We start from the raw sequence: 23,604 nt of genomic DNA, 5'->3' as shown, positions 1-23,604 counted from the left end.
TTCAATGGGTAACATCACTACACTTCAAACAGAAAAGATGCACAGGATTCTCAAGTACATAACAAAATGAGATGATGTATTTGGGGGAAATTACACTCCTAGTCTTTAACTTATCAAGTGAAAAGAATGAAATATTAAAGTAAAACTGGGGTATTCATGAAGCCTGAGACTGGCACAACTTGCCAAATTACTGTGCTATTTATAATTAACATATGTAAATTTATAATACAAATAACCTTTCCAATTTAGTTTTTAGTTCTTGAAACCAATCACATAACCCATGATAAATTTAATTTCCAGTTTTGTAACCTTTCCTGGATTGACTTACTCTTAAGGTACTTACAGTAAGGTTGAGAGTATCTGTCACACAGGCAGTAGCAATAACTGTATATAATGAAGCCAACTAATTCAAATGTCTAGGTATATAAATTCATTCTTAATCATATGAAAAATAATTTCATAATTTACACTGTATAAAATATAAAATTTTAGATTAATTTCATAATTTTATTTGTTTAAAGGTCCTTTGTTCCCTGTGATTAAGTATATGATATGATAACATATGATTTTGTTACACTAACCATTAATTTATAATCATTTTATGTATGTCAGCTCTGATACATAATTATGGTGCTATATCACCTGACAGTACTTTGGCAGAAGCAACCACTTTGTATTATTATTTACAGAGCAATTTCATGTCTGTTTTTATTTTCATTACATTCACAATTATCCTCTTTTATTATTTTCATACCACTGAATAAAAATGACTACTCTTATTTGGTTTCATTAAAAGTGAATCTAATGTTATTTAACAATTTATTTAAGTTAATATTTTTCTTATAGAGTGGGAAGTACTGAAGTCTTGTTTAAATTAAAGTCACATAAATCAATTAATATTGTATTATTTAATCATCTTTGGTCATCCTTACTTACAGTACATTATGCCATAATCTCCCCATTAGAAATTTCACTGGAAATCCTCAGTGAACTCAGGTTTGTGATACACATGATGATAAAGAAAAGACAAGTGCAACAAGCTTGCCCCATTATTTTTCTCTAACTTCATATTCTACTATTGGAATAATTAATACTATATAATGTTCATCATTACCCAAAGCATATTTTGGGGTCAGGTTATTACTGATTATCATTTATACAACATAGTTTACTGGGTTCAGGCAGAAGTGGAGGGCATTATAGATTGAATACATATTTATATTTTGATTAGAATAAATGATGAATTATTTTACATATGTAGTTGTCATACACCACAGAGAGAAGTAGATATGAGTTAGTCTTCCAGGAGGGAAAACTTTATATAAGCCCTCTTTTGGGAACTACTTTGTCTGGTTTCAGAAGCTGTAACCCCACCAACAGGCAAAAAAGTCCCCACAGCTAGGGGACCTTGGGACCATAAGCCACTAAGAGACAAAACTTATCCTCCCAGAAGGAGTGCAGCCTCTGCTTCTTTACTTCACCCTGCTTGGTCACTGGAGGATGGCTGGATAATCAATGATGGGTAAGATTCCTCAAGTAAGGAACAACCTAAGACAGGCAGAGTTGCAAAGGGGCCATCAGGGAAGGACTTAGGGGATTGTGGAGGAGGGACAAAAGACCCTCACCCCCTTGGCTTTATCATAGCCTGAGTCCTCATTCTAGCATAAAAAATCTCCTAATCTCTTGGCTGCCTTTCTTCCCCTGCCTTATTCAAGCCTGAAACAATGCTGAAGGAGGTGCAGCCCTGCGCTGGAATGGACATTTCCCAGTAGGGGACAATCAGGCCTAAGGAAGAATGCATAAAGTCCTGTGAAACCTGCTTTGCTAAGAATGTCCTCAATTTAAATGTTAAGGGTCCAAGCACAAAATAAGTTTAAATCCAAAGGTTTTACAGCCAACTGGCATCAGCCTGTCTACCAGACCCTGACACAAAAAGACCCCCGTGATCCCAGAAATGTTATCTGTAAGCCATACTTCCTTTCTTTGATATGCATCTTTATGTAAGCTAAACTCAATAAAAGCCCATTGAGAGAGAGGTTTGACACCTTTCTCCTCTGAGATACTGGTCAGACTTTTCTCCCCAAATAGATCATGTCTTGGTAGACATGTTCTCATCTGTGGTGGCCAGCGGAGCTCTGTGGGGAGAGCCCCCCACAGCCCTCTAATTTAGATTATGATTAAGAAGTGCAAGTAGGTTGGGGGGTGGCACTTTCTTTGTAAGAAAAGGTAGAATCCTGATAGCTCCAAGTTTATTACAACTAATAAATAGCATTACAAAATTTATTCCCAGAATAATCACATAAAAAGAAAAACCATAACACTCAATCCAGCTACTTGGTATCAAGATAAACAAAATTTAGAAGTTGTACAATATTATTTTTTTTCAACTGGTTTTGGGGATTGTAGAGGTATGTCCTGTGTCATATGATTCAGATGATTCTACTGTCAAAAATTATGTTTTATACACACACTTGCCCCCCACCCACACACATCCATCATATCACTACTAATTGAAACATTGAAACGCTGTGCTCAAGTCTGGACTTGTCAAAAAATGGCTGTCTCTCCCATTCTCACTTTTTACTGCTAGATCTAAAACTGATGTATTTTATTTCCACAGTAGAATGTTTATCATGATCCAGCCCACAGACATCTTGTTTACACTAGTGGCTAGCAAAGTATGATGTTTATACCTAAATGTTTTCAAACAGCTCAGGTGTCACTATCATCCCAGGAAGCAACTTTTTCCTACTTTTCCCTTGACCTTAGATGACAAAAAAATATAAAGAGGAGTCTAACAACCTTCTGTATCTAAAAAGAAATGCCATATTTAAAAATGGTCTCATCTCTTAGAAAATAGACTCATTATCCTCCCTTCTCTTAGCTGCAGCCATTTCCTGCCTCACTATGTGTGAGGCTACCCATGACATGTAAAATTTAGTGCAGGTAAATTCGGCTTACCTGAGGGATGGCCACAGAAAAGAAGAGAAAGAAAAATAAATAGAACAAGCCTACTAATTACTAGTTCATCAAAAGTAAAACAAGCAGGAGAAAGGACATTAACCAGTGTACATGTCCACACAAGGGACAAGGAGGAGTGAGAACTGAGAACTGCCAATGGGCAGAGGGTAGAGGAAGAATTGAGGACAGTTGGACTTTGAGGCAAAAATCCAGCCAGGGAAATGTGGCTATTAAAGCTAACTCTTGGATAAGCAAAGGAAATGGAAATTTACATCCAAACTAATATGTATTAATTTAATTTCAGAGCAATCATGGTAAAGAGGATGAGCACTTGTCTAGTATCCAGGCATCTTGGATAGGCAGCTCTGGTACCAACTCTGGTATATTGTTTTGCCTCTTAGTCCTTTAAAGAGATAACAGCAATTGTCCCTTTGCTTTGTTCCCAAGAATGTTTTTGAGATGTGAGATAATACCCTTGAATTATTTAAAGCTCTTCTGAGAAAAGCTCTAAATTTAAATATTTGATTTATTTGTAATTAGACATCCATTTTACAAATATGTTGGATCTGTTACTAAGTATAAGTTGTTAGGTGTTATGGAGGTATAGGAATGAATAAGCTTAAACTCTTATAGTCGAGACTCTAATTAAGTAGCAGGACCACTGACAAATATAAATAACTATTATTTTTGCAATATGGGGCACATTCACTAAGAGGAATAAAAATATAATTCTGGGGTCCAAGCAAAGTAGCAATGACTTCATGACAAGGAGAAACAGAGTACATTATGCAGAGAAAAGGAACTTTAGGTGAACCTTGAAAAGCATCTGGGATTTCAGAAAACAAAGACATAGAGAGTGCTATTCCCAAGGGAAAAATATAGACAGAAAATTAGTGTCTGATTTTTGGAATGACAAATAGTCTAGTTTGACTATCATATAAAGTATATGAAGGGAAGTAGTTGGGGATTAGGTTAGAAAATGTCAGTTATCATTAGACTACAAGAACTTTCATACTTGCCTTAGGAATTTGGACTTATTTATTTGGTAAGGAGAAGCCACATAAGATTTTTCATGGCATTGAACAAAATGGCTAAAGCTTTATTTTAGTAACTCTGAAGAGATTGCAGCTGGGACACATTGGAGGTTAGGTGACTAAGGTATTAAATTCAAATGTGAGGAATTAGACAATTGGATAAAAATAGTGGTGATACAAATGAAAATAAGAGGAGAAATGAGAGGGGAGATAGAGGTGGAGATAAAAACAAGCTAGAGCTAGAGGTAGATAGAGATAGAGCAGAGCTACAGCTAAAGCTAGATAGAGATAGAGACAGACAGAAACAGGAGTAGAGATGATAATTTAAAGATCAAATTAATAAGAAATTCTTATTGACTAGTGTGGTTTTATAGTGAGTGGGCATTTAAAGGATGACTTCAGGATTTATGCACTTAAGGAATTTGCAAAATTTAAATAAGTAAATATAGGAAGTTTGAACATAACAACAATCCAACTTCTGGATATTTTGAGTTTTAAGTATTAATATTTATCTAGGTGAAATCATTCAAATGTTTATTCAGCATTTGGAATTGTGGTTCTGAGACCCCGTCCCCCCCGCAAAAGTGTAAATAGGCTGATGAGCCTACCATGATCTCTCTCCCTAATGTAGCTGGCTTATATTGTGTTGGCCTAAAAGTCTATATGATTTTTCTCATAAAATAAAAGATGTATTTTTCATTTTCACCAATAACTTTACTGATTTGGATATTTTGAGTATGCTGGCTATCTCCTGCATGGCTTAATGTTGATTGTTATCAATTAAAGTCTTGACTTGACTGCTACTAACTTCAAGTGGTCTACCCCAAAATGGAGCACTGTCCAGTGAGAAATATCAAGCATAAAACTTCACAAACCACTTTTGACATGTTCCATCAGTCACAGCACCTTCTCCACACACTGCACAAATTTTCTTTATGTGCTTCAGTTTAGTTTTTACCTTTCTTGAAATAAAGCAGCATATGCCAAAAATGTTGCATATTTTCTTCCATCTTCAATATTAAAATAGCTACACAAAAATTCACCAACTTTGATAAGTTATGTTAATGCATGCTGATGTGACAGCTTTCACAACATAATTTAACAAAATTGTTTTGAATAAAGTTAAAGACAACTAAGTGCTACTAGAGTTATCTTACAGGAAAAAAACAATTAACTTTTTGGCCAATACAGTACAGTACCTGCAGAATCTATGGTTAGTATAGAATTTCCTTGCCTTACAAAGAGATATTTAATGACCTAATATAACCTGTAAATATGTGCTTTACTGTGCTTGCAGGACCATGGAGATGGATAATGGTCAATTGAACCTGGCAAATAACTTATTCTCTAAAGAATCACTTTGAAGTTTGAAAAGACATTTAGATTTAGACTTATATAGATGTTCATTTTAATTCTTTATCTGAGCCAATTTGAATTTAGTCTGCATCTAGTTGGCCTCAGAGACAAGAGGGAATTAAAAATGTTTCCAAATACAACTTATTATAAACTGAATAGCTTGGTTCCTCAATATGTTAGCATGGCAGTAAAAGTAAATATTTCTTCAGTTTCAGTTGAACTTGCACTAAGATAGTCCATGTTGATTGATTTGGCAAATGTATATAATAAAAATTCTAAAACTAGAATCCTTTATTGACATATGAACATCCACAGGTTTAACTTCATAAAACTATACTAATTTTCATATTTCACATTGACATAGCTTCTAAAACTACTCTTGACATAGCTTCAATTTTAAGTAAGATTTAAAAGCAATTAATATGAATAAATATATATACAATGTATGTCCAGAAAAAGTCCAGCCTTTATTAATATAAAAAGAAAGATTTGTATCATATCAATGTAACCAGGCAGCCAGGGAGGAGTGGACTGGACTATGCATGCATGAACAATGACAACTTCATTGTACTAGTCAGTGGGGGTGGTAGATACTATTGAGTGAGCATGTGTACTGTGTGGCCATTGCATTCAAAATGACTGAGCAAGCAGAGCAACAAATCTGCATCAAATTTTGTGTTGAGTTTGAACATTCCTACGTGGAAACTATTCAGATGATTCAGAAGAACGCAGCTATGGAGCACTGGTGATTGGCAGCTTCCTCATGACAATATGCCCACTCATGCATCACATTTCATTCAGAGATATTTAGTGAAACATCAGATCATGCAGGTGTCTTTTTCCCTCTGCACCCCAGATTGGGCTCCCTGTGATTTCTGGCGTTTCCCAAAACTAAATTCACTTTTGAGAGGGAAGAGATTTTAGACCATCGATAAGATTCAGGAAAATACAATGGGGCAGCTGAAGGTGATTGGAAGAACTGTGTGAGGTCCCAGGGTGCCTACTTGAAATGGACCAAGGCATCATTGTCCTATGTACAATGTTTGTTGTATCTTGTATCTTCTTCAATGAATCTCTCTTTTTCATATTACATGATTGGATACCTTCTGGACAAACCTTGTACACACACATAAGTGTGTGTATTTTATATATATATGTAATCACAAATAAAATGGTTCAGTTGCAGCTTTCTTTTTTTATCAGAGGTATGACACTTAGTCTACTCTAGCTCAGACTTCTGGAGCAATATTTCTGACTCAATTAACTGGTCAATTCACTCAGTCACTAGAGTGAAAGTATTGGTTTAATGTTTTCTTTCCCCAATTAACTGACTGGTTATTTTACTTAACTCACTAAATCAATTGGTATTTTAGCTTTGGGTGGACAAATCTGTAACAATTATCTAGGCAGAGTGGGAAAAGTACCCTAGCATTTGTGTAAAAAGATTATATATCAGAAGCAGCCAGATAAATGCTGAAACCAGTCCTCAAAGTGTATCAGTATCAGAATGTCCTTTGTTTCAGATCATTCTATTTGAAGACATTACCTTTAGCTTTTATAATTTTACATTTTCAAACCATAGATTTGGCAACCACCAAAGATGAAATATTTTATGAACATTTACTCAGTCATAAATTGTGGATATTAAGCACATATAATTGTGTCAAATTACAGAAAGGTGAAGAACATTACAATTTGCATATTTAACTAAAGCTTCTCCACCAATAGTAAAATATAGTTATTAGATAAATTATTTGCATACATGAGAGATTTATCTCAAACTTAGGAATGAAGCAGTACATTTATTGATTCTGGTGGCTATTCATTCTTTAAATATTTCCTAAATGGTCTGAATTTCTGGCTGGGAAGTCATCATATGTCACTAAGCATTATGGAAAATATTAGCACGCTGTGATTCAACAACATTAAAAATGCTAAATACAAGAACAAGTAGAAAGATGAGTTAAGTACAAAAGAAAAAGTAAGAAAAAATGCTGTAGCCCTGGCTGGCATAGCTCAGTGAATTGAGTGTGGGCTGCGAACCAAAGTGTCACAGGTTCGATTCCCTGCCAGGGTACATGCCTGGGTTGCAGGCCATAACCCCCAGCAACCGCACATTGATGTTTCTCTGTCTCTCTGTCTCTCTGTCTCTCTGTCTCTCTGTCTCTCTCTCTCTCTCTCTCTCTCTCTCTCTCGTGAATAAATAAAATATCTTAAAAAAAAGAAAAAGTGCTGTAATAAATGTTAGATTCTAATTTAATTAACTTAAATCAAATAAAGAAAGGTAGATTTGTGTAACTACAGTGGAATTCCAGTTTCTGAGAAAAACACAGTGTTTTTTTCCAGTTTCAGCCAATCTTTTCTTTTTTCTTTTTATTGAATTTATTGGGTGACTCATTAACAAAATTATACAGTTTTAAGGTACACAATTCTACAACACATGATCTGCACACTGTATTGTGTTCATCACCCTAAGCCAAGTCTCTGTCCATCTCCATTTATCTCCACTATTACCCTCCTCTACATCCCACCAACCCTCTCCCCCTGTTATCATGACACTGTTGTCCCTGTCCGTGAGTTATTTTATTTTTCTCCTTTTTCTCCTCCTCCTCCTTCTTCTTTTTTGTCAATTCTTCTACCACCCCACCTGCCCCACCTTTGAGAACAGTAAAACTAGTCTCTATCTATGTGTATGTCATTATTTTGCTTGTTAATATTTTTTGTTTATTAGATTCTACATATGAGTTACATCATATGGTATTTGTGTTTCTCTGACTGGTTTATTTCACTTAGCATAACATTCTCCAGGTCCATCCATGCTGTGGCAAAGGGTAAGATTTCCTTATTTATTATGGCTGAGTGTCATTCTATTGTGTAAATGTGCCACAGCATTTTACACACTCATCTACTGATGGACACTTGAGCTGCTTCCAAATCTTGGCTGTTGTAAATAATGCTACAATGAACATAGGGGTGTTTATAAACTTTTGAATTAAATTTTTGGATTTCTTTGGATTTCTTTGGATCTTTTGGATTCCCCATCAATCTTAGTGAATCCTTGAATACGGGGATGCTAAAATAATAGTATCCTTCATTCATAATTTTATGAATGAAGGATATATATATAAATATATATATATATATATATATAATTTGTGTGTGTGTGTGTGTGTGTGTGTGTGTGTGTATATATAGTGGCTTATCTACCTCTCTGATTGTTCATTCCTTTCTGACTGTGCCATTGTCATGTATTATCTAACTTAAATTATCCCTGAACAAGAACTGGACTTGTGAGCCTTGCAGGGTGGTTTTTGATGGACTCCACATTGCTTTCCATTTTCTCTTTTTGGTATTTATTTCTTTTACGATTGTACTATGCAATTCATATCTTCTGTATTTAACTTAATGGATTAAAATTGTATTAATTTTTAATTACAATTAATTCAATTTAGATAAAATTTAATATTCATTTTTCTCAGTTGTACTAGAAGCATTGCTGTTATCACAAATAATCTACTGGACAATGTTGCCGTAGAATCTTATTTTGTATATATCATTGTTCAGTACTCATACCCTCTAATTAGATGGAAACAGAGTATATTAACATATTATTCTTACCCATACATTTGCATAATCATGAAAGAGCTATGGGAGTACCAAATGGTCTTCATAATCCAAAAAATATTCATTGTAAATAGTGGAAAGTCACATCCTAAGAAAAGTAGGTAATTGTCGGGAGCCATCCTGCCTGGTTTCAGAGACTGTAGCCTCATTAATGGGCAAAAGAGTCCCACAGCTAGGGCTGAATGAAAAGGCCTTGGGGCACAAGCAACTAAGGAGACAGAATCTATGCTCACTTCACCCTGCTTGGCCTGGGCAGATGACTGGTCAGCCAATGATGGGTGTGATGATTCCTTAAGGGAGGAAAAACCAAAGACAGGCACAATTGTGAAGGGATCATCAGGGAAGGACTTAGGGGACTATAGAGAAGGAGCAGAAAGACTCTCACCCTTCAGCTTTATCATAGCCTGAATCCTTATTCTATCTGTAAAAACTCCCCTAATCTCTTGGCTATTTTGGTTCCCCCATCTGACTCAGATTGAAAACAATGCCAGAGGCAGCTGTGTCCTTGTACTGGAACAAACAGCTCCTGGGGGCAAATATGGCCTGAAAAAGAATGTCCATATTGTCCTTTGAAGCTTTCCCTGCCTAGCATAACCCTGTTGATTACAGTGGCATCAGTGCCTTTGGTTTTGCTGCCATAACAAACAAAAAAGGGGAAGGTGTTGGGAACTGCTCTGTGTGATTTTGGAGATGGCAGCTCCACCAGAGCATGCTCTGAAAGGGGCTAGTAAGTCTTCCTGGAAAACCAGGTAACAGAGGTGGCAGACATGACCTGACTCTAACACTGAGGGTTCCTGCAGGAATCAGGTCTTATAAATACATTGTATCTTTTGAAACTTGTTTTGCTTGGTATAACCCTGTCAATATAAACCAGATGTTTAAGTTCAAGGCATAAGCAGTAAACTCCTTACCTCATGAAACACATCTTAAAGACCCTCTGGTGTCAGCATGACTAACAGACCTTAACCTATGACAAATCTCTGTGTTCCTTCAATTGTTATGTATAGATAACACCTGTTTTTGTATGACTATAGCCTTTTGACATTGACTGATGAGCTACCCATGTATGCTGTGTACACCTACACATACCATTCTCAATAAAAGCCATTTGGGAGAAAGGCTCAGGCCACTCCCTACTAGAGGGAATTACCACCTCCTTTACTGCCAGAACAACAAGATTGTATCCAGGATGATTTACTTCTCATCCGTGGCAGCCAGGAGGAGCTCTATTGGACAGAGTTCTTCCCACAGGGAATGGGATTATTTTAAGAAAGAGATTTGTTCTAGCACAATTCAAATTACATCATGCACAAAGGTTGCCTTTCAGTCACTGATATGAGGAACTCTTTGCTTATTTATTCTTTCATTATTTTGTTTATTCCATTTATTTTGTGGCTGTCCCTTTCTTTGTGTTGGGGATACAATTATAATTAAAGCAGATAGGTTTTTATCCTCAATGAGCTTATAGTCTAGTAAGGGACAAGCACAATTAAACAGGTAATTATAATATTAGATAGGAAGTGCTATGGGACAATAAAAGGGAGCACACAGGAAATCAAGCCAGCATGGACTCTGAGCAAAAGGGGCACTGGAGGCAGACAAAGGACTTCTGTTGTCATTATTGTTGATGTTGTTTGAAAGTAAATTCTAACTGAAGTCTTAAGGAACACACAAGAGTTATAATATGAGTGAGAGGAGAAATGGTGTATTAGACAGAGTATATATAAATGATTAGAAGCAAGAGAACACAGAGTATACCAGTTTATAGTTAAAAACTCTTAAGAATAGAGAGGATCGGATCTTCCCTTCTTATATATTGAGATGTTGCCATTATTCTTTTTCTCTTGGCCTGATCAAATCTCATAATGCTTCTTGAACATCATTTCTTCTTTTTTACATGCTGTTTGGATATATTTTTGTTTTGCAACATGTGCCAAACACATGGTTTCAACTTAAGCCATTTTAGAGTCCTTCCTTGGTATCATGAAATACACAAAATAAAAAATTATTTTCATCATGTTATCAGATGAAACAATATGTGGTGGCAAATTATTTTCAGAGACATCAAACATGTGTTTTCTCTCTTTATTTGCATTTACTTTTTGCTTAGCACATCCATTCTACTTATAATATTGAGGTTCCCTATATTAGAGACCACCAGGTTTTTCATCACAAACATTACAATTTTGAAAATTTGACTGATGACATTTTTCTTGCTAATCAAAATTTGCTACACTTTAAAAAATATTTTATTGTTGTTCATGTGTAGTTGTCCACATTTAGCCCCCAACACTCATCCTCCACCCCAGCCATTCTCACCTCACTCCCCTGATTCCACCTCCACTTGGTTTTGTTCATGTGTCCTTTATACATGTTCCTGAAAACCCTTCCCCCCTTTAACCCCCATTATCCCCTCTCACCTTCCCTCTGGTTACTGGCAGATTGTTCTTAATTTCAATGTCTCTGGCTATATTTTGATTGCTTCTTTGTTTTGTTCATCAGGTTCCACTTAAAGGTGAGACCATAAGGTATTTGTCTTTCACCACCTGGCTTATTTTACTTAGCATAATGCTCTCCAGTTCCATCCATGCTGTCACAAATGGTAGGACCTCCTTTCTTTCTGCTGCATAGCATTTCATTTTCTAAATGTAGTAAAATTTTTTGATACATTCACATACTGATGGCAACTTAGGTTGCTTCCAGATCTCAGGTATTGTAAATTGTGTTGTTATGAACATTGGGGTGCATACATTCTTATGGATTGGTGTTTCAGGATTCTTAGTGTATAATCCCAGCAGTGGAATTGCTGGGTCAAAAGGCAGTTCCATTTTTAGTTTTATGAGGAAATTCCATGCAGTTTTCTACAGTGGCTGCACCAGTCTTCATTCCCACCAACAGTGCACTAGGGTTCCCTTTTCTCCACATTCTGTCAGACACTTATTGTTTGTTGATTTGTTTATGATAGCCATTATCACCAGTGTGAAGTGGTATCTCATTGTGGTTTTAATTTGCATCACCTGATGGCTAGTGATGCTGAGCACCATTTCACATGTCTCTTTATTATCTTGAGGAATGCTCCTCTGACTCCCACTTTGCTGAATGTTTTTATCATAAATGGGTGCTGTACTTTCTCAAATGCTTTCTCCACATCTATTGTTATGATCATGTGATTTTTATCTTTGCTTTTGTTTATGTGATGTACTATGTTTATTGACTTGTGAATACAGTATCATCATCCTTGCATCCTTGGGATGAATCCCACCTGGTCATGGTGTGTGATCTTTTTAATGTATCACTGGATGTGTTTAGCCAATATTTTGTTGAGGATTTTAGCATCTATGTTCATCAGCAATATTGGCCTGAAGTTTTCTTTCTTTGTTATGTTTAAATTTTGCTACTCTTCTATCTTGTTTTTCTTCTTGCCCTTGCTATAATGCAATGATGAATAGAGGAGTGGAACATAGTATATTTTATTATGCTTATCATATAATGTATGCATCTAATGGCACTCTGAGTGTTGTAAACCAGTGATTTTCAACCTTTTTCATCTCAGGGCACATTTAAACTAATTACTAAAATTCTGTGGCACACCAAAAATATATTACATTGTTTGCTAATATGACAAAATAAATAAATTTTAATTCTTCACACCAGATGGCTATTGTTGTGGTGGTTGTTGTCGTTTTTTAAATTTTACAATCTGAGGAAAAACAGGTCAGTGCTCTTGACTAAATAATCAGATATTGAATTTTTGAATAATTTTCCAGCACACCAAATGAAAATCATTGATATAGACTAAAGAAGAAGCCCCCAGACTGATATTTTATGCAAACCATCTTTATAACTGATTAGGCAAGTGATTTTCAAACTGGGTTTCATAAAATTTAGGGTTAGTGAAAGTGGCAATAGGCACCCTGGGATAGATGGGGGAGAAGGTGATTCTTTTTTTTTTTAATATTTTATTTATTTATTTTTAGAGAGGGAAGGGAGGGAGAGAGAGAGAGAGAAACATCAATGTGTGGTTGCTGGGGGTTATGGCCTGCAACCCAGGAATGTACCCTGGCTGGGAATCGAACCTGGGACACTTTGGTTCCCAGCCCGCACTCAATCCACTGAGCTACGCCAGCCAGGGCCGAGAAGGTGATTCTTAGTGTAAATGGTTTTGTATCCTTTCACATTCCATATAACCAGAAAAAAACTCTACTTTTATCTGTTTTGCATTTTAATGATTTATTTTTATTGTATTTTCCATTACTATTCATCATCCTTAAACCAAGTTGCACCTCCACTGCCCCCTCAACAATCACCACATAGGATTTTATGTAATAGTTCATAACATTCACAGAAGTCTGCCTTGTAAAGCTCTCAAGTGTCCAAACTTTCTTTTTCCAATGCAGTAAAGTCCTTTGAACATTTCAGTAACTCAAAAATATACATAAATAATGTGTGAAAGTCCATCATTGAACTTGCACTATACTTCTCATGAACTTTAAACAATAGGTATCTTCTTTAAATTCATTTTATTGAGTTGTGTTTTCAACTAACATTTTAGTGACTTCACTGAATTTTTTTAAGCATTTCAGATCTTAGTAATCTTGGGGAATATTATCAATTTCACTATCATCCATGTTAACTTATCGTTATTACTACTTCTACTAACACTAATAACCTAGGTATTATTGAATCCTTATTTTATATGTTACTTTCTTTAATATTTGTCAGAAATATATAGAATTATAAGGCTGATAATATATCCATGTTATATAGAGAAATAAAGATCATATAATATACCCAAGCTATATATAGCTTGTAAGAAAAGAAGCTGGGATTCAAATACAGAATGATGTCATTCTGAATTGTATGCTCTAAACCATTACAGTAAACTAAACAGCCTTCCTCTACATTATACTGTTTTTTATTACATTTCTTCATTTTTGTCTTCAAATGCACTGGCATAATCAATATCTGTATTCACTATGCTCTTTGTGTTAGAAGAAATCTCCACTTATTGACCTCTTTGTCTCTGAAATGCTGCATCACGATGCCTAATATATGGGCAAAAAGAGCACTTCCAATTCAAACTGACTTCATTTCTTTTTAAATTACTTTTATTGAATTGATTAAGGTATCATTGGTTAATAAAATTATGTAGATTTCAGGGGTATAATTCTATAATACATCATCTGTATATTGTATTGTGTGTTCAATTCCCCAAGTCAAAACTCCTTCTGTCACCACCTATCTCCCCTTTATCCTCTTGACTGCACTTCTTAACAATAAGCTTCATTTCTGCAAGCTTGACTGAGTACCACTTTAAATAAAGGAGGGAATAATGTAGTTATTAGATTAGTACACCAGTCTATCCCATATATTGCAATGGATGGTAAGATTTGGGTGCTAATATATCCATAATTCTACTTCTGATAATTGGTTAAATTCTTCAAAAAAAACCAAGTTATGCACTTTTTCCAGGTAAGTATGCATTTGCATGGTACCAAGTGATCTCAAACTAGCAACAGAAGCAAGCCATTTATTAACCTGTAAACTAAACTCATATCACTGTGTATACCTATTAATAATTAGGGCTGGGTCAGTATACTTGAATGAAGTATTCAGAGTAACTTCAGTCAGCTAAGACATTGCAAAGGGCAATCTGTAACCTTAGAAACTATGTCTTCACTGCATAAAGAATCTCTAGAAAGTGAAGAGTTGCATAAGCACAAATAAAAGAATTATTAATAAGATAAACATATCAAAATGATGAGAGAGAAAAATCTGAGGTGACCAGAAGGCTAAACATTAAGTTGAACCATGTAATATTGCCATTTTTTAGTCATAACTAATTGAGTATTAAAAATTTCATATGGTTCAACATAGTAATAGTTTCCTTAGAGCTTAAGAAGGAAGACATAAACAGTAGGATGTGTCAAGTCTTAAAAATGTGAAACTGAAAAATACAAGAGGGAACTGGAACAAAGAATCCATAAATTATTTTCTAACCCTGAGACCTATTCTGAAAATTACACTCTTACTGAGAAAAAGATCCTGGTGGTTTCTGAAAAAGAATTTCTTCTTTTGGTCTCTGTGGTTAGATATTAGATATAGTGGATTGGAATGGAAAATGGATGAAGCAAACTATTCCTGGATGAATCCACACATTGTGAGATTTTTATGAAGGTCATTTGGGTTTCACTTAACTGTACTCTGTGTGTGGTCTTTATAGTGTTTTAATCTTGAGTTAGCAAATGTTTTTTATAAAGGGTCAGATAGAAAATATTTTAGGTTTTATGGACCATGGATGGTCTCTGCCACATATTCTTTTTAAAAACAACTCATTAAAAGTATAAAAGTCATTCTCAGAGTTCTGGTCAGGATGGAGGCAGAGGTAGAAACCCTTCACTTCCTCACACAACCAAAAGGAGGATAACAACCAAACTAAAAACAATAAACAACCAGAAGCACCAGAAAATCAAAATGCATGGATCTCTGACAACCAAGGAATTAAAGAAAAAATCAACCAGAACAACCAGACTGGTAAGGTGGCATACCTCCTGGGCCAGCTTAGAAAAACAACAGTGAGACAGTGGACCGAGCAGGCAAAGCAGGCTGTGGAGAAGCAGTGGGCTGCATGGGTGGGGCTAACCGAAGGCAAAACTGAAACTCAGAGTTGACTGTGGACTATAGTGGTTGCTGTGGTGGGAGAAACTCCCAGTCTCACATGAGAGTCCATTAGAAAGTGCGGTAGAGACAAGCAGGTGAGCTGTGCTATTACCTCTCTTGCTCCTTTCCCACAGGCAGTGCACCAGTGAAACAAAGAGGGTTGCCCTGCCCAGGTGAATACCTAAGGCCCCTCCCCCTTACAAGGCATCAGGGGCACCAAGACAAAGAAATGTGGACCAAATGAAAGAATAGAGCAAAACCTCAAAAAGAGAACTAAGTGGTGAGAAGATAGCCAACCTCTCTTATGGAGAATTTAAAGCCTTGATAATCAGACTGCTCACAGACTGATTGAGCTTCATCAAAAAATGAAAAACAAATGAAGGATACCCAAAGTGAAATAAAGAAAAAATATTCAGGGAACCAAAAGTGACAGGAAGGAAACCAGGAGTCAAAGCAACAATTTGGAACAAAACGGAAAAAAATAAACATCCAACTGGAGCAAAATGAAGAATCAAGAATTCAAAAAGGTGAAGAGAGTCTTACAAACCTCTGGAACAACCTGAAATGTTCCAATATTCAAATTATAGGGGTGCCAGAAGGAGAGCAAAAGCAAGAAATTGAAAACTTGTTTGAACAAATAATGAAGGGAAACTTCCCCAATCTGGCAAAAGAAATAGATTTCCAGGAAATCCAGGAAGCCCAGAGAGTCCCAAAGAAGTTGGAACCAAAGAGGAACACACCAAGACACAACATCATTAAGTTATCCAAGATGAAAGATAAAGAGAAAATCTTAAAATAAGCAAGGGAAAAAGAGAGAGTTACCTACAAATGAGTGTCCATAAGGCTATCAGCTGATTTCTCATAAGAAACCTTTCAGGAAAGAAGGGGCTGGCAAGAAGTATTCAAAGACATGAAAGGCAAGGACCTGCATCCAAGAATACTCTATCCACCAAAGCTTTCATTTAGAATGGAAGGGCAGATAAAGTGCTTCCCAGATAAGGTCAAGTTAAAGGAGTTCATCATCACTAAGCCATTATTATGATATGTTAAAGGGACTTATCTAAGAAAAAGAAGATAAAAATATGAACAGTAAAATGACAAAAAGCTCACAACTATCAACAAATGCACTAGAAGAAAAGAAAAACAGTGAAAACTATGCAAACAACCAGAATAGGAGCAGAATCAGAGAAATGGACATCACATTGAGGTATTTCAGTGGGGAGGAGGAAGGGAGAAATGGGGAGAAAAGGTACAGGGAAGTAGAAGCATAACTAGTAGGCATAACATAGATGGGGAGAGAGAAAAATGGTGTAGAAAACAGAGGAGTCAAAGAAGTTATATGTACAACCCATGGGCATGAACTAAGGGGGGAATGCTGGAGGGTTGGGGGAACAGGACAGAGACAGGTAATGGAGGAAATTGGGAAGACTGTAATAGCATAATCAATAAAAATACTTCAAAAAAGTCATTCTTAGCTTGAGAGCTGTAGAAAACCAGGTCACAGGCAGAATTTGGTGTGTAGGTGGTTTCTCGGCCCTATTTTGGAAGAAGATTTGGACATTTATGTTTTATTCTTTCATATTATCTTTGCTTTGTTTTCCCACTTACCATCCAATTTCATTCACTGTCCTTCATATTTCACACTTCATGATAGAGTCTAATGCTATGTGTGGTGATGCAAACTGGAAGAATCTGGGTATGTCACTTCTGTCGACAGGATTTTCTCATCTGGTAAATAAACAGGTTCGATTCTGTGAAGGCTAAGGTACCTTTGTATTTCTAACATGCTTTGATTACATTTTTATTCAGTGGATGAAAACAATAAATGGAAAACGTGTCAGAAATATATGCAGGGAAGACTAAAGTTTGTAAAGGTAAAAATAGATTTTATTAAAGATTTAATCCCTGAGTTGTATTTCTTTTTTGCATGTGGGATTCAGAAATATTTACCCTGCTAAAGAAAAAGGTAAGGCAATATATTACTATATTATTGAAATAGGTCATTCCATATAAACTTATCTTAAGAGTGTTGCTTTCATTAAATATTTACTAGACATCTTCCAGATGTACTTTTTCCACTTATATTTGACCATGACATCTGAAAGAAAGATGAAGATGAGGTCAGATGTCTCCTTTCTCCTCCTCCTCCTCCTTAGAACAAAGCAAAACATACTTCTAATAATTTTGGGCTGATACCCAAACCCTTAAATTTTATATTTGAAATTATGTTATTTGTCCAGAATGTAAAATTAGATTCTATATAGTCAATAATATGTTTGATTACTTTTTTTAAAGAAAAGACTTTTTATTCTTGGGTCTCTAGGTTACCTTTCCAAACTTAATCATATCAGTCATTGATTTATGCAATATTTTACTTCAAAAGTGGCTATCACATGTATTTTAGGATAAATTAGAAACACATTAATAATATAACATAGAACAGAGAAGTAGATATCCTTATCCTTTTACTGTTCCTTAGGTTACTATGAAACTTCCACATAGTGGTCAGGTCACATGCAGTCCCATGGAATATTAAAACTAAATGGTATTTAAATCTAATTTTTCAAATTTTGAAGTGATACTAAACCCCAGATGTGAAAAACTTTTCCCTAATTAATCAGCTATTTAATATCTGAACCAGGACTAAAATACAGGCTTTCTAACTTTCAGTCTGAGTTTTTTCATTATATGATACTTCATGACTACTCATAGTAACTTAAAAAAATCTACAAGACTTGTAATTCTGCAGTTGTGACTAGCAGAGGGCTTATATATGTACATCACTGGGTATTTAATAGAGGCAAAAAAATCTACTTCAAAAACGTTAGGGTAAAATACACAGGGAGAAGTTGTTCTTTTAAGGCCTCCAGAAAGATAAATGTTCTCTTCTTTTAGTTACTAGTCCTAACCAGAAATAATTTATGAAATTTCTAGTTAAAGCCTCAGATGCCTAGACACCTTTGTAAATAATCAGCATAGGAAAGCACAGAGAGTGCCCTTGCTATTTCTGCATCTCCCAACCAGGCTAGCACGTAAACACAAACGCCAATAACCTATTCTTCAGAGAGGTGGATATAACTGTCCTGATCTGATTTGGCCCTTTTAATCACTGCAATATAACATTTCATTCAAAGGAAGGTGTAAACTGAAAGACATCAGAGACCAAATCCATTTAATTTGTATTGTATAGTACTAAGCATAGTAAGTGGATAGATGATAGATAGATGATAGATGGATAGATTATAGATAGATAGATAGATAGATAGATAGATAGATAGATCAAGTATGTGTGTGTGTGTGTGTGTGTGTGTGCATAGGCACTTGATAAATATCATTAGGAGAAATGTACTAAAATGCATTTGTTGACAATGGGCTTAGTTTTTATCCCTTTACTGATTGGGCATCTAAATGTCATATCCTTCTCACTTTATGTTTCTTTAACAAAGAATTGACTGCTCCTTTTTGTATAAAAAAGTAATGAGAGTATACCAGACTTGTGAGAGACCTTCTCAGAGGAGAATGAGAGTAAGTACTAAAAAAATCTGTTTCAATTACAGATTACCCAAAACAGAAGATTTATTGACAGAGCTAAAATGCCTCATGAAAATATCATTTTTCTGTAATGCTTCTTAGCAGTGGGCAAGGGACTTTATCAATTTCAACAACAAAGAGCACATGATTTATTAAATAAAATTTCATTGTCAAAGGAGGGATTTACCAATTATACTGAGCTGCATTCTTTCTTTGTCTTTGGTATCTATATCCATTAGTTTGAATGAGGACTCTGAACTTCAGTCAAGTAATGAATTTGTTACCTAAATGAATATAAATCTCTCATATTTTATTCTTAAAGCTCAACAAATCAGTTTTTTATAAAGAAACCAAATTAATGGTATCAAGCAGACTCTGAAATCAAAAAAGAAAACATCAAAGTGAAGTAACCAATCCCATTTCATTATACAGCCTAAATATAGAGTAAAACAGTAAGAAGTTATTTTGATTTAAAATACATCTGCTTTAGTAATACAGACAGGGATACATTTAAATATAGGTCTTTCATCTCACTTCTTCTCTTTAAGAAGCTTTGAAAAAATCAGTGAAATAACCGTCAATTTTGAACAAATAGTCCCAGTTCCAACCCAGTGTTGTCAGAGGTCTCACAGTAGTTCTGCTATAACATTTATGTGAGCAACTTAGTTATATAAGACAAACATTTTGTCTATGTAATATCTATCATCTATCTATCTATTTTTCGATGTATCTATCTATCTATGTATCTATCTATCTATCTATCATCTATCTGTCTATCTAATCTGTCATCATCTATCTGAATCAGAATCACACTTGGCATTTACTAAGTTCTATATAAGTTTTTCTTTTAAGCATATTTTATTGATTATGCTATTACAGTTGTCCCAATTTCTTTTTCCCCTTTACACCCTCCTCCATGCAACCCACACACACCCTCCAGCATTCCCCCACCCCATTAGTTCATGTCTATGTGTGGTACATATAAGTTCCTTGGCATCTCCATCTCCTATACTATTCTTAACCTCCCTCTGTCTACTTTGTGCCTACATATTATGCTTCTTATTCCCTGTACCTTCCTCCCTCATTTTATCCCTCCCCTCCCCACTCATAACCCACAATGTGATCTCCGTTTCTGTGATTCTGTTCCTGTTCTTACTGTTTGCTTTCTTTTTCTTTTTGTATTTAAGGTTCAGTTGTTGATAATTGTGAGTTTATTGTCATTGTACTGTCCATATTTTTTGATCATCTTCTTTTTCTTAGATAAGTCCCTTTACTATTTCATATAATAAAGGCTTGATGATGATGAACTCCCTTAACTTGAACTTATCTGGGGAGCACTTTATCTGCTCTTCCATTCTAAATTATGGCTTTGCCGTGTAGTCATCTTGGATGGAGGTTCTTGTCTTTCATGACATGGAATACTTCTTGCCAGCTTCTTCTTGCCTGCAAGGTTTGTTTTGAGAAATCAGGTGATAGTTTTGTGGAAACTCCTTTGTAGATAATTCTCTCTTTTCCTCCTGTTGCTTTTCAGCTGCTCTCCTTATCTTGAATAATGGGTGTCTTAATTATGACGTGTCTTTGTGTGTTCCTCCTTGGGTTCAATTTCTTTGTGGCTCTTGTCTTTCTGATCTTTCTGGAAGTCTATTTCCTTTACCATATTGGGGACATCCCTCTTCATTATTTGTTCAAATATATTTTTGATATCTTGTTCTTCTTCTTCTCCTTGCAGCATCCCCATGATTCAAATGTTGGAAATCTTAAAGTTGTCCCAGAGGTTCCTAAGCCTCTCCACATTTTTTTCCATTCTTGTTTCTTCATTCTGTTCCATTTGGATGTTTATTTCTTCCTTTTGTTCCATATTGTTTTGAGACACAGTTTTCTTCCCTTCGTTGTCAGTTCCCTGTATATATTTCTTATTTCCTTTTGTGCAGCCTTGATTTATTCCTTCATTTCACAACTGAGCTCAGTCAATTCTGTTAGCATCCTGATTACCAGTGCTTTGAAATATGAATCAGACAGTTTATATCCTCATCCCTTAGCTCTTTTTCTGGAGTTTGGATCTGTCCTATTATTTGGGCCATATTTCTTTGTCTCAGCGCACCTGTCTGGATGAATAGTCCCTTGAATCTTTGGTCGTCAGACTTCAATGCAAATGCATTTTTGGTTATTCTGGTTGTTTTTTGTTTTTAAGTTGGTTGTTATCCTTCTTTTGGTTGTGAGAGGAAGTGAAACATTTGAGCCTATGCCTCCATCTTGCCTACATGTTTTTCTTATATAGAGAAATAGAGTGAATGAGCATTTCCTCTTTACATATGTTTATCAAAATTTTATCTATCAGAAGAGAATGGCAAGAAATATTCCAAGTAATGAGAACCAGAGGTCTGCAACCAAGGCTACTTTACCTAGCAAGGCTCTCAATCAAGATAGAAGGCCAAATAAAAAGCTCCTCAGACAAAAGACGTCTAAAAGAACACACTTCCACCAAACCATCTCTGCAAGAGATGCTAAAGGGGCTGCTTTAAGGAAAGAAAGGAAAAGAGAAAGAGAAACACAGGTACGGAAATGTCAATGAATAAGTACCTATCAATAATAACCTTAAATATAAATGGATTAAATGCTCCAATCAAAAGACATAGAATAGCTTAATGGATAAGAAAACATGACCCGCACTTATGTTGCCTACAAGGCCCACCTCAGTACAAAAGATATACAAAGACTAAAAGTAAAGGGCTGGAAACAAACTTTCCAAGCAAATGTACAGGAAAAAGAAGGCCGGGGTAGCAATACTCATATCGGACAAAATAGACTCCCAAAAAAGGAACATAAAGAGAGACCCAGAAGGTCATTTCATAATACTCAAGGGAAGAATCCACCAAGAAGACATGAATATTGTAAATATATATGCACCCAACATAGGAGAACCCAAATACATAAAGAAAATCTTAGAGGACTTCAAGAAAGATATTGACAGCAATGCAATTATTGTGGGGGATTTTAACACCCCACTATCAAAAATGGACAGATCTTCCAAACAAAATATCAACAAAGATATTGTGGCATTGAAAAATACCCTAGATGAAATGGGCTTAACTGATATATATAGAGAGAGCCCTCCATACCAAAGAAGGTAAATTCACATTCTTTTCAACTGTACATGGAACATTTTCAAAGATAGACCACATGATAGGACACAAAACAAGCCTCAACAAATTCAAAAAAAAATTGAAATCATACCAACCATTTTTTCAGATCACAAGGGACTGAAGCTAGAAACCAACCCCAAGGAAAGACCCGAAACACTCAAAATCATGGAGATTAAATAGCATGCTATTAAACAATGAATGGGTCAAGAATGATACTAGGGAAGAAATCAAAATGTTTCTGGAAAAATGAAAACAAACTCACAATAACCCAAAACTTATGGGACACAGCCAAGGCAGTCCTGCGAGGAAAGTTCATAGTGATACAGGCCTACCTAAAAAGGTTACAAACATTTCAAACAAACAACCTAACCCTATGTCTACAAGAACTCGAGAAACAACAACCAGACAGCCCAGAGCAAGCAGAAGGAAGGAAATAACCAAGGTGAGAGCAGAATTAAATGACATAGAGACTAAAAGCACAATTCTAAGGATCAATGAAACCAAGAGCAGGTTCTTTGAAAAGATAAACAAAATCGACAAGCCTTTAAGCAGACTCATCAAGAAAAAAAGAGAGAAAACCCAAATAAACAAACAGAAGTGAAAAATAGAGATTACAACAGGTACCACAGAAATACAAAGGATTGTAAGAAATAACTACGAAGAATTGTATGCCAAGAAATTTGAAAACCTAGATGAAATGGACAAATTTCTAGAAAAATATAATCTTCCAAAACTCAATGAAAAAGATGCAGAAAGCCTGAAAAAACCAATAACAATAAAAGAAATTGAAGAAGTAATAAAAAAAAAGAACTCCCAACACACAAAAGCCCTGGACCAGATGGTTTCACAGAATTCTACAAAGCATTTAAGGAAGAGCTAACCCCTATCTTTCACAGACTTTTCCAAAAAATCCAAAAAGATGGAAGACTCCCAAACTCATTTTATGAGGCCCACATCATCCTAATTCCAAAACCAGATAAAGACACAACCAAGAAAAAAAAAAAAAAACTTCAGGCCAATATTGCTGATGGTAAACATTGACGCCAGAATCCTCAACAAAATACTGGGAAACCACATCCAACAGTACATTAAAAAGATCATACACCATGACCAAGTGGGATTCATTCCAGGGATGCAAGGATGGTACAATATTTGTAAATCTGTAAATGTAATACATCACATAAACAAAAGCAAAGACAAAAGCCACATGATCATATCAATAGATGCAGAAAAAGCATTTGATAAGGTACAGCACTCATTTATGATAAAAACATTCAGCAAAGTCGGAATAGAGG

This window comes from Phyllostomus hastatus, unplaced genomic scaffold, assembly GCF_019186645.2.
Source record: "Phyllostomus hastatus isolate PE091 unplaced genomic scaffold, TTU_PhHast_1.1 phas_scaffold_28, whole genome shotgun sequence".
NCBI classification, from domain to species: Eukaryota; Metazoa; Chordata; class Mammalia; order Chiroptera; family Phyllostomidae; genus Phyllostomus; species Phyllostomus hastatus.
This window is presented reverse-complemented; position numbering follows the sequence as displayed.